Source organism: Labrus mixtus, unplaced genomic scaffold (genome assembly GCF_963584025.1).
Source record: "Labrus mixtus unplaced genomic scaffold, fLabMix1.1 SCAFFOLD_72, whole genome shotgun sequence".
Classification (NCBI taxonomy): domain Eukaryota; kingdom Metazoa; phylum Chordata; class Actinopteri; order Labriformes; family Labridae; genus Labrus; species Labrus mixtus.
Window position 1 is genome coordinate 107,501 of NW_026870160.1, and position 10,000 is coordinate 117,500.

Sequence of the window (10,000 nt, forward strand, 5' to 3'; positions counted from 1 at the left end):
GAGAACTAAATAATGATGAGCTGGTGGTGTCTTTTTTAAACCTGCCAGCGTATATCACAGATGAAGAAATAGTTTGGAAGCTGACGGGATGGGGAGTGAAACCGACATCACCAATAAAACGCAGAATGTGGCCTGGAACAATGATAGCTGACGGAACGAGGTTTGTCCGGGTCAGATTTAATGACCAGGTACAGTCACTCCCTTACTCCACAAAGTTTAACACTGTGATGGGGAACGAATACTTTAGAGTAATACATGATAGACAACAAAAAGTGTGCAGGATGTGCATCCAGCCGGGACACATCCTGAGAGAGTGTCCAGAATTTATGTGCCACAACTGTGGGGTGCAGGGACACTTTGCGCGAGAGTGCAGCGCGAACAGCACAAAATGCACAAACTGTAAAAAAAGAGAAAATGAATGTGAGTGTGAAAACGGAGAGGAGAGCAAGAACGAGGTGGAGGAGGTGTACGAGGATGAAGACGAGGCGGAGGAGGTGTACGAGGAGGAGGCGGAGGAGAAGGAGGTGATCGGAGCAAGCAGGAAGGAGATCAGAGAAGACGAGAACAGTGACGGAGAAATGGAGCAGAGCAGAGAGAGCGGAGGAGAACGGGCGTCAGAGTGCGAGCTGGAGACGCCGGAGCTGGCTGGAGAGGGAGGACAGCAGAAGCAGCGAAAAACGAGCGAGAGAGGGAAAAAAGGAGACGGAAGGGACGTGGCAGAAGACCCGGGGGTAAGCATGAGCACAGAGGGGAGGGAGATGCCTGAGAGTGGTGTTGGACAGGCGGGAGGGAGAAAAATCACGCTAAATAATACGGGTAAAAGCACCAGTCCCAATGAAACGGACAGCGAAATGGATGTGGGTGAACTGGCGAGTGCGCAAAAAAGACTAAGTCTTGGACAACGAAAAAAGTTGGCGAAAAAATTGAAATGTAAGGACAAACAATGACTGACAATAACCCCTGTAAATCCGTTTTTTTTGTTTTTATTTTTATGATAATGGCCTTTAATTTATTTTCGATTAACGTGAATGGACTAAGGAACAAAGAAAAAAGACATTCGATTCTTTCCTTGCAGAATGACGTTTTGTGCCTGCAGGAGACCAGGTGGGATGATTCCCTGGTGGAAGACATAAAAAAAGACTTTGTGGGCCATATTTTCTGCTCCAATGGCACGTCGAGGGCGAGAGGAGTGGCGGTTTTAGTCAAAACGGGTCGGGTAACAGGGGTAAATTTGGTTTATGGAGACAAAGAAGGAAGAATAATAGTAATAGACTGTGTGTATGAAACGAAAAATATAAGAATCATAAATATATATGCACCGAATGGAGAAAAAGAAAGGAAAACGTTCTTTATTGCAATAAGCAAATGGTGGGAAAGGAATTGTATAATAATCGGTGACTTTAATGTGGCGATGACACCCACCGATGTGTCAAAAAATAATGTGTTTAAGGGGGATGTGAGCAGGGGGACACTTAAAGATATAATGATAACGAAACAATGCATTGATATTTGGAGATTGCTACATCCATGGGAGAGGGTGTTCTCCAGGAGACAAATTGTACTTAATAGATTAAAACAATCTAGAATAGATTATGCTTTGGTGACATGCGAGGTAGTGAGGTGGATTAAAGAAGTTGAATATAAAACTAATATGTGGAGCGATCACGCTGGAATAGAAATCACGTTTAGAAAAGAAACGAATGTACGTAAAGGAGGGATATGGTGCTTTAATGCAAGCTTGCTGGATGATGGAATGTTTGTGAAAAGTATGGAAAGATTGTTGAATGATGTGGGATATGAGTGGAATGAGAGTGAAGATATGAATGTGTGGTGGGATAGTGTAAAAGTCAGAATTAAAAAAAAGTGTATCAATTATAGTAAAGAGAAAAAGTGGAGAGAAAATAGAAAGGAAGAGAATTTGAGAAAACAACTAAGTGAGGAAATAGCATCGCTTGACAGTGTAGATAATGTAGATGTCGAAAAATACATACATTTAAAAGAACAGTTGGGAGTGATTGAACTTAAAAAGAGTAGGGGTGCAGCCATTAGGAGTAAAATACAATATATGTATGAGGGGGAGAGGAGTACAGCCTTTTTTTTAGGTCTGGAAAAACAAAAAACAAAAAAGAACAGAAATAAACGAATTATTAAATGAAGCAGGTAAAAGTGTGACAGATAAAAAGGGAATTTTAGAAATAGTAAAGCGCTATTATGAAAGCCTGTTTTCGAGACAGGAGTGTGATAGCGTGAGTGTGAGCAGAGCTTTGGGTGCCTTAAAGAAAAAACTAAGCGAGGACGATAAAATGTGGTGTGATTGTGAGTTTACAGAGGGAGAAATCAGAAGTGCTTTAGAGGGGTTAAACAAAAACAAAAGTCCTGGGAGCGATGGCCTAACTGCGGAATTCTACCAAGCTTTCAAAGAGCAGCTGGTGCCCTTGGTGAACACATTGAGTAAATATATGGAAAAAGTGAAACATATACCAAAAAGTTTAGGGGAAGGGGTGGTTACTATTTTTTACAAAAACAAGGGGGACAATAAAAATCTGGACAACTACAGACCAATCAGCCTACTCAACACAGACTACAAAATCATAGCGAAAACAATAGCCAATAGAATCAGGGAGGTAATAGGAACAATCATAGAACAAACACAATCATACAGTATACCAAACAGAGACATAGCAGACTCAATCATTTCAATAAAACAGACGGTCAGGGATATGGAAGGGGAGGGGGGAATATGGCTAGGGATTGATTTAAATAAAGCTTTTGACAGAGTAGATCACGGGTTCATGGGGAAGGTGTTAGAGAAGTTTGGATTCGGGGAGAGAATGAGAGAATGGATAAATATGTTGTATACAGGAGCGGAAAGCAAGATAAAATGTAACGGGGAACTAACTGATTCTTTTAAAATATCAAGGTCAGTGAGACAAGGATGTCCGATGTCAGCGCTGTTGTACAGCTTGGTAGCAGAGCCGCTGGCAGCACTGATATCGGAAGACGTAAACATAAAAGGTATAGGTAAGGAAAACGTAAAAATAATACAGTATGCAGATGACGTGAATATAATGGTAAAAGGAGAGGAGGATATAGAATTAATATTAAAACATGTACAAACTTATGAAAGAGCATCTGGGGCAAAAATAAATGAAAATAAGTCAGAAATTATGTTACTAGGTAAGGAATCCAATCTAGTTAACAAGTGGGGATTTAAAACGGTGTGTGAGAGAAGAAAAGTGTTGGGAGTGAATATGGGGAAAAATGAGAATGAATGTGATGATATAACATGGAAAGAGGTGGTGGGTAAAATTAAAAAAACATTGAATTTGTGGAAAGCGAGGGGTCTATTGTTGAGAGGAAGGGTAGCCGTAACAAATGCTCTCGTGTTGTCCAAAGTGAATCATGCGCTGAGTACTTGTACGCTTCCGGACTGGGCCTTTAAGGAGATTTCTAAGACCATTAGGGACTTTATTTGGAAAAACAAAGCAGCGAGTATAGCTCACAAAACAATAATAGGGGCTAAAGATCAGGGGGGGCTAGCTTTGATTGATTTACTTACAAAAAAAGTAGCACTAAGAGTCAAATTGATAGGCAAATTTATGGACCAGAACCGGAACGTAGTTTGGAAAAACCACTTCAAACAATATCTGTGCAGTTTTGGACTCTACAACGAGGACAACCTGTACCAGATCAATAACCCGGATTCATTTAAACACTTGCCACGGTTTTTCCAGGAAGTACTCAGTGCGTGGTATCAGGTTTCATCCTGGACTGTACCAGAGTGCGGAACGAGAGGGTCAGTGCTACGACTGCCCTTCCTCTCGAGCCCGTATTTTAAAAATGGGGAGAGGGTAATTAAGTGTGAAGCTATGTCGAAAGCGGGATATATTAGAATAAGGGATTTACTGAACTGTGGGGGGGATTTTGATTTACAAATGGTGGTGAGGGGTTTAAAAAATAAAGGGTGTGTGTGCAGAAAGGATGTGATTGAGGGAGTGTTTGCAAATGTAAAATTGTCTTTGTCGAGCGAATGGGAAAAATTAATCAAAGAGAAGGAGGGAGTGATGCAGGACGATGTGGGGGGGATCTCCCTGTGCCTAGGGGAGAAGAAACACAACATTATAGATGTCACTACAAAAATTTGGTATAGGTGCGCAATCACACATAGAATACAGAAACCCACATCCGAAGTAAAATGGACAGACACATACCCGGACATAACAAGCAACATGATATGGAAGAACATTAACATTCCGCATACACCACATGCAATATTTGACCTAGATTTCAAACTGAGGCACAGGAGGATCTTCACCTGCATCGTCCTGCATCAGATCCATAAGGAGAGGTATGAAAGAAAGTGTTGTGTATGTGAAAGTACGGATGAGGATTTAATACATTTGTTTGTTACGTGTGGGGATTTGGTTTATTTTTGGGGAAAAATAAGAGAAATGTTGAGGAAATGCAGTAAGAATGAGTGTTGGAATGAAAGGGGGTGGGAATTGTCGGTGTTGTTGGGGGTGGGAACAAAACAAAAAAATCACAATGTAATGAATATAATTTTGGCTTTTGCAAGAAAAGCGGTTTTTAACAGGAGGAATTATGCACTGTATGAAAATAAGAAAATGAATGTGTGGAGAATGTTTGTGAATGAATGGAAAGCACATCTTAAATTACTGTACATAGCGAATGAGAGTGAGTTTGTGAGAATGTTTGTGGAAGGTGCGAATGTGTGTAGAGTAAACGAGGAGGGAATTATGTGGGATGTCTAAATTATTTTGTTTTTGGTTTTTTTGGTACGAGGGCTTCTTTTTTGGTCATGGGGAAAATGGATGATTTGATTTGGGTTTTTTTTTTCTCAGTGGTTTTTTGAGAATACTGTGGGGTTTTTGTATGTTTTTGTGGTTTGTTTTCAGAGGGGTGTTTGCTTTGGGGGAGGGACTCAGAAGAGTTGTCATGAGTTGGGGGTATCAGGGGTGATTTGAGTTTTTTTTTTCTGATGCTATGTTTTTATTGTTTTTAGGGTGCCGTTTGCGTCAGAGGGGAGGTTTAATTTAGAGGGTGTATGTATTATAATAGCATTTGTTGTAAATGATGTGAAAGAATTATGAATGTTTTTGTAATTTTGATAATAAAAGATAAAAAAAAAACACGCCCGATCTCGTCCGATCTCGGAAGCTAAGCAGGGTCGGGCCTGGTTAGTACTTGGATGGGAGACCGCCTGGGAATACCAGGTGCTGTAAGCTTTTTCATTTTTTTTGATCATATGATTTTTTTTTATCATATAGAGACATATTCACATGTCCAAAAATTCAACCAGAATCAAGGGCATGACATCTTTAAAAGGCCCCTTTCTGCACACAATAACAGCTTACGGCCATACCACCCTGAACACGCCTGATCTTGTCCGATCTCGGAAGCTAAGCAGGGTAGGGCCTGGTTAGTACTTTGATGGGAGACCGCCTGGGAATACCAGGTGCTGTAAGCTTTTTCATTTTTTTGATCATATGTTTTTTTTTTATGATATAGAGACATATTCACATGTCCAAAAATTCAGCCAGAATCAAGGGCATGACATCTTTAAAAGGCCCCTTTCTGCATACAGTAATGGCTTACGGCCATACAACACTGAACTCGTCAGATCTGGGAATCTAAGCAGGGTCGGGCCTGGTTAGTACTTGGATGGGAGACCGCCTGGGAATACCAGGTGCTGTAAGCTTTTTCATTTTTTTTGATCATATGTTTTTTTTTTTGTCATATAGAGACATATTCACATGTCCAAAAATTAAACCAGAATCAAGGGCATGACATCTTTAAAATGCCCCTTTCTGCACACAATGATGGCTTACGGCCATACCACCCTGAACTCGTCCGATCTCGGAAGCTAAGTAGGGTAGGGCCTGGTTAGTACTTGGATGGGAGGCTGCCTGTGAATACCAGGTGCTGTAAGCTTTTTCATTTTTTTGATCATCTGTTTTTTTTTTATCATATAGAGACATATTCACATGTCCAAAAAATCAGCCAGAATCAAGGGCATGACATCTTTAAAAGGCCCCTTTCTGCACGCAATAATGGCTTACGGCCATACCACCCTGATCTCATCCGATCTCGGAAGCTAAGCATGGTCGGGCCTGGTTAGTACTTGGATGGGAGACCGCCTGGGAATACCAGGTGCAGTAAGCTTTTTCATTTTTTTGATCATATGTTTTTTTTTTATCATAGAGAGACATATTCACATGTCCAAAAATTCAGCCAGAATCAAGGGCATGACATCTTTAAAAGGCCCCTGTCTGCACACAATAATGGCTTACGGCCATACCACCCTGAACACGCCCGATCTCGTCTGATCTCGGAAGCTAAGCAGGGTCGGGCCTGGTTAGTAATTGGATGGGAGACCGCCTAGGAATACCAGGTGCTGTAAGCTTTTTCATATTTTTGATCATATGTTTTTTTTTTATCATTTAGAGACATATTCACATGTCCAAAAATTCAGTCAGAATCAAGGGCATGACATCTTTAAAAGGCCCCTTTCTGCACACAATAATGGCTTACGGCCATACCACCCTGAATACGCCCGATGTCGTCCAATCTCGGAAGCTTAGCAGGGTCGGGCCTGGTTAGTACTTGGATGGGAGACTGCCTGTGGAATACCAGATGCTGTAAGCTGTTTCATTTTTTTGATCATTTTTTTTTTTTTTATGATAGAGAGACATATTCACATGTCCAAAAATTCAGCCAGAATCAAGGGCATGACATCTTTAAAAGGCCCCTTTCTGCACACAATAATGGCTTACGGCCATACCACCCTGATCTCATCCGATCTCGGAAGCTAAGCATGGTCGGGCCTGGTTAGTACTTGGATGGGAGACCGCCTGGGAATACCAGGTGCTGTAAGCTTTTTCATTTTTTTTATCATATGTTTTTCTCATCATATAGAGACATATTCACATGTCCAAAAATTCAGCCAGAATCAAGGGCATGACATCTTTAAAAGGCCCCTTTCTGCATACAATAATGGCTTACGGCCATACCACCCTGAACACGCCCGATCTCGTCAGATCTCGGAAGCTAAGCAGGGTCGGGCCTGGTTAGTACTTGGATGGGAGACCGCCTGGGAATACCAGGTGCTGTAAGCTTTTTCATTTTTTTTATCATATGTTTTTTTTTATCATATAGAGACATATTCACATGTCCAAAAATTCAGCCAGAATCAAGGGTATGACATCTTTAAAAGGCCCCTTTCTGCACGCAATAATGGCTTACGGCCATACCACCCTGAACACGCCCGATCTCGTCCGATCTCGGAAGCTAAGCAGGGTCGGGCCTGGTTAGTATTTGCATGGGAGACCGCCTGGGAATACCAGGTGCTGTAAGCTTTTTCATTTTTTTTGATCATATGTTTTTTTTTATCATATAGAGACATATTCACATGTCCAAAAATTCAGCCAGACTCAAGGGCATGACATCTTTAAAAGGCCCCTTTCTGCACACAATAATGGCTTACGGCCATACCACCCTGAATACGCCCGATGTCGTCCAATCTCGGAAGCTAAGCAGGGTCGGGCCTGGTTAGTACTTGGATGGGAGACTGCCTGTGGAATACCAGATGCTGTAAGCTGTTTCATTTTTTTGATCATTTTTTTTTTTTTTATGATAGAGAGACATATTCACATGTCCAAAAATTCAGCCAGAATCAAGGGCATGACATCTTTAAAAGGCCCCTTTCTGCACACAATAATGGCTTACGGCCATACCACCCTGATCTCATCCGATCTCGGAAGCTAAGCATGGTCGGGCCTGGTTAGTACTTGGATGGGAGACCGCCTGGGAATACCAGGTGCTGTAAGCTTTTTCATTTTTTTGATCATATGTTTTTCTCATCATATAGAGACATATTCACATGTCCAAAAATTCAGCCAGAATCAAGGGCATGACATCTTTAAAAGGCCCCTTTCTGCATACAATAATGGCTTACGGCCATACCACCCTGAACACGCCCGATCTCGTCAGATCTCGGAAGCTAAGCAGGGTCGGGCCTGGTTAGTACTTGGATGGGAGACCGCCTGGGAATACCAGGTGCTGTAAGCTTTTTCATTTTTTTGATCATATGTTTTTTTTTATCATATAGAGACATATTCACATGTCCAAAAATTCAGCCAGAATCAAGGGTATGACATCTTTAAAAGGCCCCTTTCTGCATACAATAATGGCTTACGGCCATACCACCCTGAACACGCCCAATCTCGTCCGATCTCGGAAGCTAAGCAGGGTCGGGCCTGGTTAGTACTTGGATGGGAGACCACCTGGGAATACCAGGTGCTGTAAGCGTTTTCATTTTTTTGATCATATGTTTTTTTTTATCATATAGAGACATATTCACATGTCCAAAAATTCAGCCAGAATCAAGGGCATGACATCTTTAAAAGGCCCCTGTCTGCACACAATAATGGCTTATGGCCATACCACCCTGAACACGCTCGATCTCGAAAGCTAAGCAAGGTCAGGCCTGGTTAGTACTTGGATGGGAGACCGCCTGGGAATACCAGGTGCTGTAAGCTTTTTCATTTTTTTTGATCATATGTTCTTTTTTTATCATATAGAGACATATTCACATGTCCAAAAATTCAGCCAGAATCAAGGGCATGAGATCTTTAAAAGGCCCCTTTCTGCACACAATAACAGCTTACGGCCATACCACCCTGAACACACCTGATCTCGTCCGATCTCGGAAGCTAAGCAGGGTCGGGCCTGGTTAGTACTTGGATGGGAGACCGCCTGGGAATACCAGGTGCTGTAAGCTTTTTCATTTTTTTGATCATATGTTTTTTTTTTTATCATATAGAGACATATTCACATGTCCAAAAATTCAGACAGAATCAAGGGCATAACATCTTTAAAAGGCCCCTGTCTGCACACAATAATGGCTTATGGCCATACCACCCTAAACACGCCTGATCTCGTCCGATCTCGGAAGCTAAGCAGGGTAGGGCCTGGTTAGAACTTGGATGGGAGACCGCCTGGGAATACCAGGTGCTGTAAGCTTTTTCATTTTGTTTGATCATATGTTTTTTTTTATCATATAGAGACATATTCACATGTCCAAAAATTCAGCCAGAATCAAGGGCATGACATCTTTAAAAGGCCCCTTTCTGCACACAATAATGGCTTACGGCCATACCACCCTGAACACGCCCGATCTCGGAAGCTAATCAGGGTCGGGCCTGGTTAGTACTTGGATGGGAGACAGCCTGGGAATACTAGGTGCTGTAAGCTTTTTCATTTTTTTTGATCATATGTTTTTTTGATCATATAGAGACATATTCACATGTCCAAAAATTCAGCCAGAATCAAGGGCATGACATCTTTAAAAGGCCCCTCTCTGCACACAATAATGGCTTACAGCCATACCACCCTGAACACGCCTGATCTCGTCCGATCTCGGAAGCTAAGCAGGGTAGGGCCTGGTTAGTACTTGGATGGGAGACCGCCTGGGAATACCAGGTGCTGTAAGCTTTTTCATTTTTTTGATCATATGTTTTTTTTTTATCATATAGAGACATATTCACATGTCCAAAAATTCAGCCAGAATCAAGGGCATTACATCTTTAAAAGGCCCCTTTCTGCACACAATAATGGCTTACGGCCATACCACCCTGAACACGCCCGATCTCGTCTGATCTCGGAAGCTAAGCAGGGTCGGGCCTGGTTAGTACTTGGATGGGAGACCGTCTGGGAATACCAGACGCTGTAAGCTTTTTCATTTTTTTGATCATATGTTTTTTTTTTATCATAGAGAGACATATTCACATGTCAAAAAATTCAGCCAGAATCAAGGGCATGACATCTTTAAAAGGCCCCTGTCTGCACACAATAATGGCTTACGGCCATACCACCCTGAACATGTCCGATCTCGGAAGCTAAGCAGGGTCGGGCCTGGTTAGTACTTGGATGGGAGACCGCCTGGGAATACCAGGTGCTGTAAGCTTTTTCATTTTTTTGA

The 10,000-nt window shown here is 42.0% G+C and overlaps 10 non-coding genes and 9 pseudogenes across 10 annotated transcripts; all 19 read left to right on the plus strand.

Annotated features, from left to right (window-relative positions):
* The first annotated feature begins 5,369 nt into the window (after positions 1–5,369).
* On the plus strand, positions 5,370–5,488 carry LOC132965175 (5S ribosomal RNA). The gene has a single exon (XR_009669806.1). It is a non-coding gene; the product is annotated as a 5S ribosomal RNA (ribosomal RNA).
* Positions 5,489–5,843: 355 nt separating this feature from the next.
* LOC132964875 (5S ribosomal RNA) lies at positions 5,844–5,952 on the plus strand (annotated as a pseudogene).
* Positions 5,953–6,074: 122 nt separating this feature from the next.
* Positions 6,075–6,183, plus strand: LOC132964806 (5S ribosomal RNA; annotated as a pseudogene).
* Positions 6,184–6,305: 122 nt separating this feature from the next.
* LOC132965203 (5S ribosomal RNA) lies at positions 6,306–6,424 on the plus strand. Its single transcript, XR_009669833.1, has one exon. It is a non-coding gene; the product is annotated as a 5S ribosomal RNA (ribosomal RNA).
* Positions 6,425–6,546: 122 nt separating this feature from the next.
* Positions 6,547–6,666, plus strand: LOC132964753 (5S ribosomal RNA; annotated as a pseudogene).
* A 122-nt stretch (positions 6,667–6,788) lies between these two features.
* Positions 6,789–6,897, plus strand: LOC132964723 (5S ribosomal RNA; annotated as a pseudogene).
* Positions 6,898–7,017: 120 nt separating this feature from the next.
* Positions 7,018–7,136, plus strand: LOC132965270 (5S ribosomal RNA). The gene has a single exon (XR_009669897.1). It is a non-coding gene; the product is annotated as a 5S ribosomal RNA (ribosomal RNA).
* A 121-nt stretch (positions 7,137–7,257) lies between these two features.
* Positions 7,258–7,376, plus strand: LOC132965155 (5S ribosomal RNA). The gene has a single exon (XR_009669788.1). It is a non-coding gene; the product is annotated as a 5S ribosomal RNA (ribosomal RNA).
* Positions 7,377–7,498: 122 nt separating this feature from the next.
* LOC132965510 (5S ribosomal RNA) lies at positions 7,499–7,618 on the plus strand (annotated as a pseudogene).
* Positions 7,619–7,740: 122 nt separating this feature from the next.
* On the plus strand, positions 7,741–7,849 carry LOC132964724 (5S ribosomal RNA; annotated as a pseudogene).
* Positions 7,850–7,969: 120 nt separating this feature from the next.
* LOC132965282 (5S ribosomal RNA) lies at positions 7,970–8,088 on the plus strand. The gene has a single exon (XR_009669908.1). It is a non-coding gene; the product is annotated as a 5S ribosomal RNA (ribosomal RNA).
* Positions 8,089–8,209: 121 nt separating this feature from the next.
* Positions 8,210–8,328, plus strand: LOC132965166 (5S ribosomal RNA). The gene has a single exon (XR_009669798.1). It is a non-coding gene; the product is annotated as a 5S ribosomal RNA (ribosomal RNA).
* Positions 8,329–8,449: 121 nt separating this feature from the next.
* Positions 8,450–8,558, plus strand: LOC132964752 (5S ribosomal RNA; annotated as a pseudogene).
* Positions 8,559–8,681: 123 nt separating this feature from the next.
* On the plus strand, positions 8,682–8,800 carry LOC132965293 (5S ribosomal RNA). Its single transcript, XR_009669919.1, has one exon. It is a non-coding gene; the product is annotated as a 5S ribosomal RNA (ribosomal RNA).
* Positions 8,801–8,923: 123 nt separating this feature from the next.
* Positions 8,924–9,042, plus strand: LOC132965355 (5S ribosomal RNA). Its single transcript, XR_009669977.1, has one exon. It is a non-coding gene; the product is annotated as a 5S ribosomal RNA (ribosomal RNA).
* A 122-nt stretch (positions 9,043–9,164) lies between these two features.
* Positions 9,165–9,273, plus strand: LOC132964804 (5S ribosomal RNA; annotated as a pseudogene).
* A 121-nt stretch (positions 9,274–9,394) lies between these two features.
* LOC132965525 (5S ribosomal RNA) lies at positions 9,395–9,513 on the plus strand. Its single transcript, XR_009670069.1, has one exon. It is a non-coding gene; the product is annotated as a 5S ribosomal RNA (ribosomal RNA).
* A 122-nt stretch (positions 9,514–9,635) lies between these two features.
* Positions 9,636–9,754, plus strand: LOC132965220 (5S ribosomal RNA). The gene has a single exon (XR_009669850.1). It is a non-coding gene; the product is annotated as a 5S ribosomal RNA (ribosomal RNA).
* Positions 9,755–9,876: 122 nt separating this feature from the next.
* Positions 9,877–9,985, plus strand: LOC132965508 (5S ribosomal RNA; annotated as a pseudogene).
* The last annotated feature ends 15 nt before the right edge of the window (positions 9,986–10,000 follow it).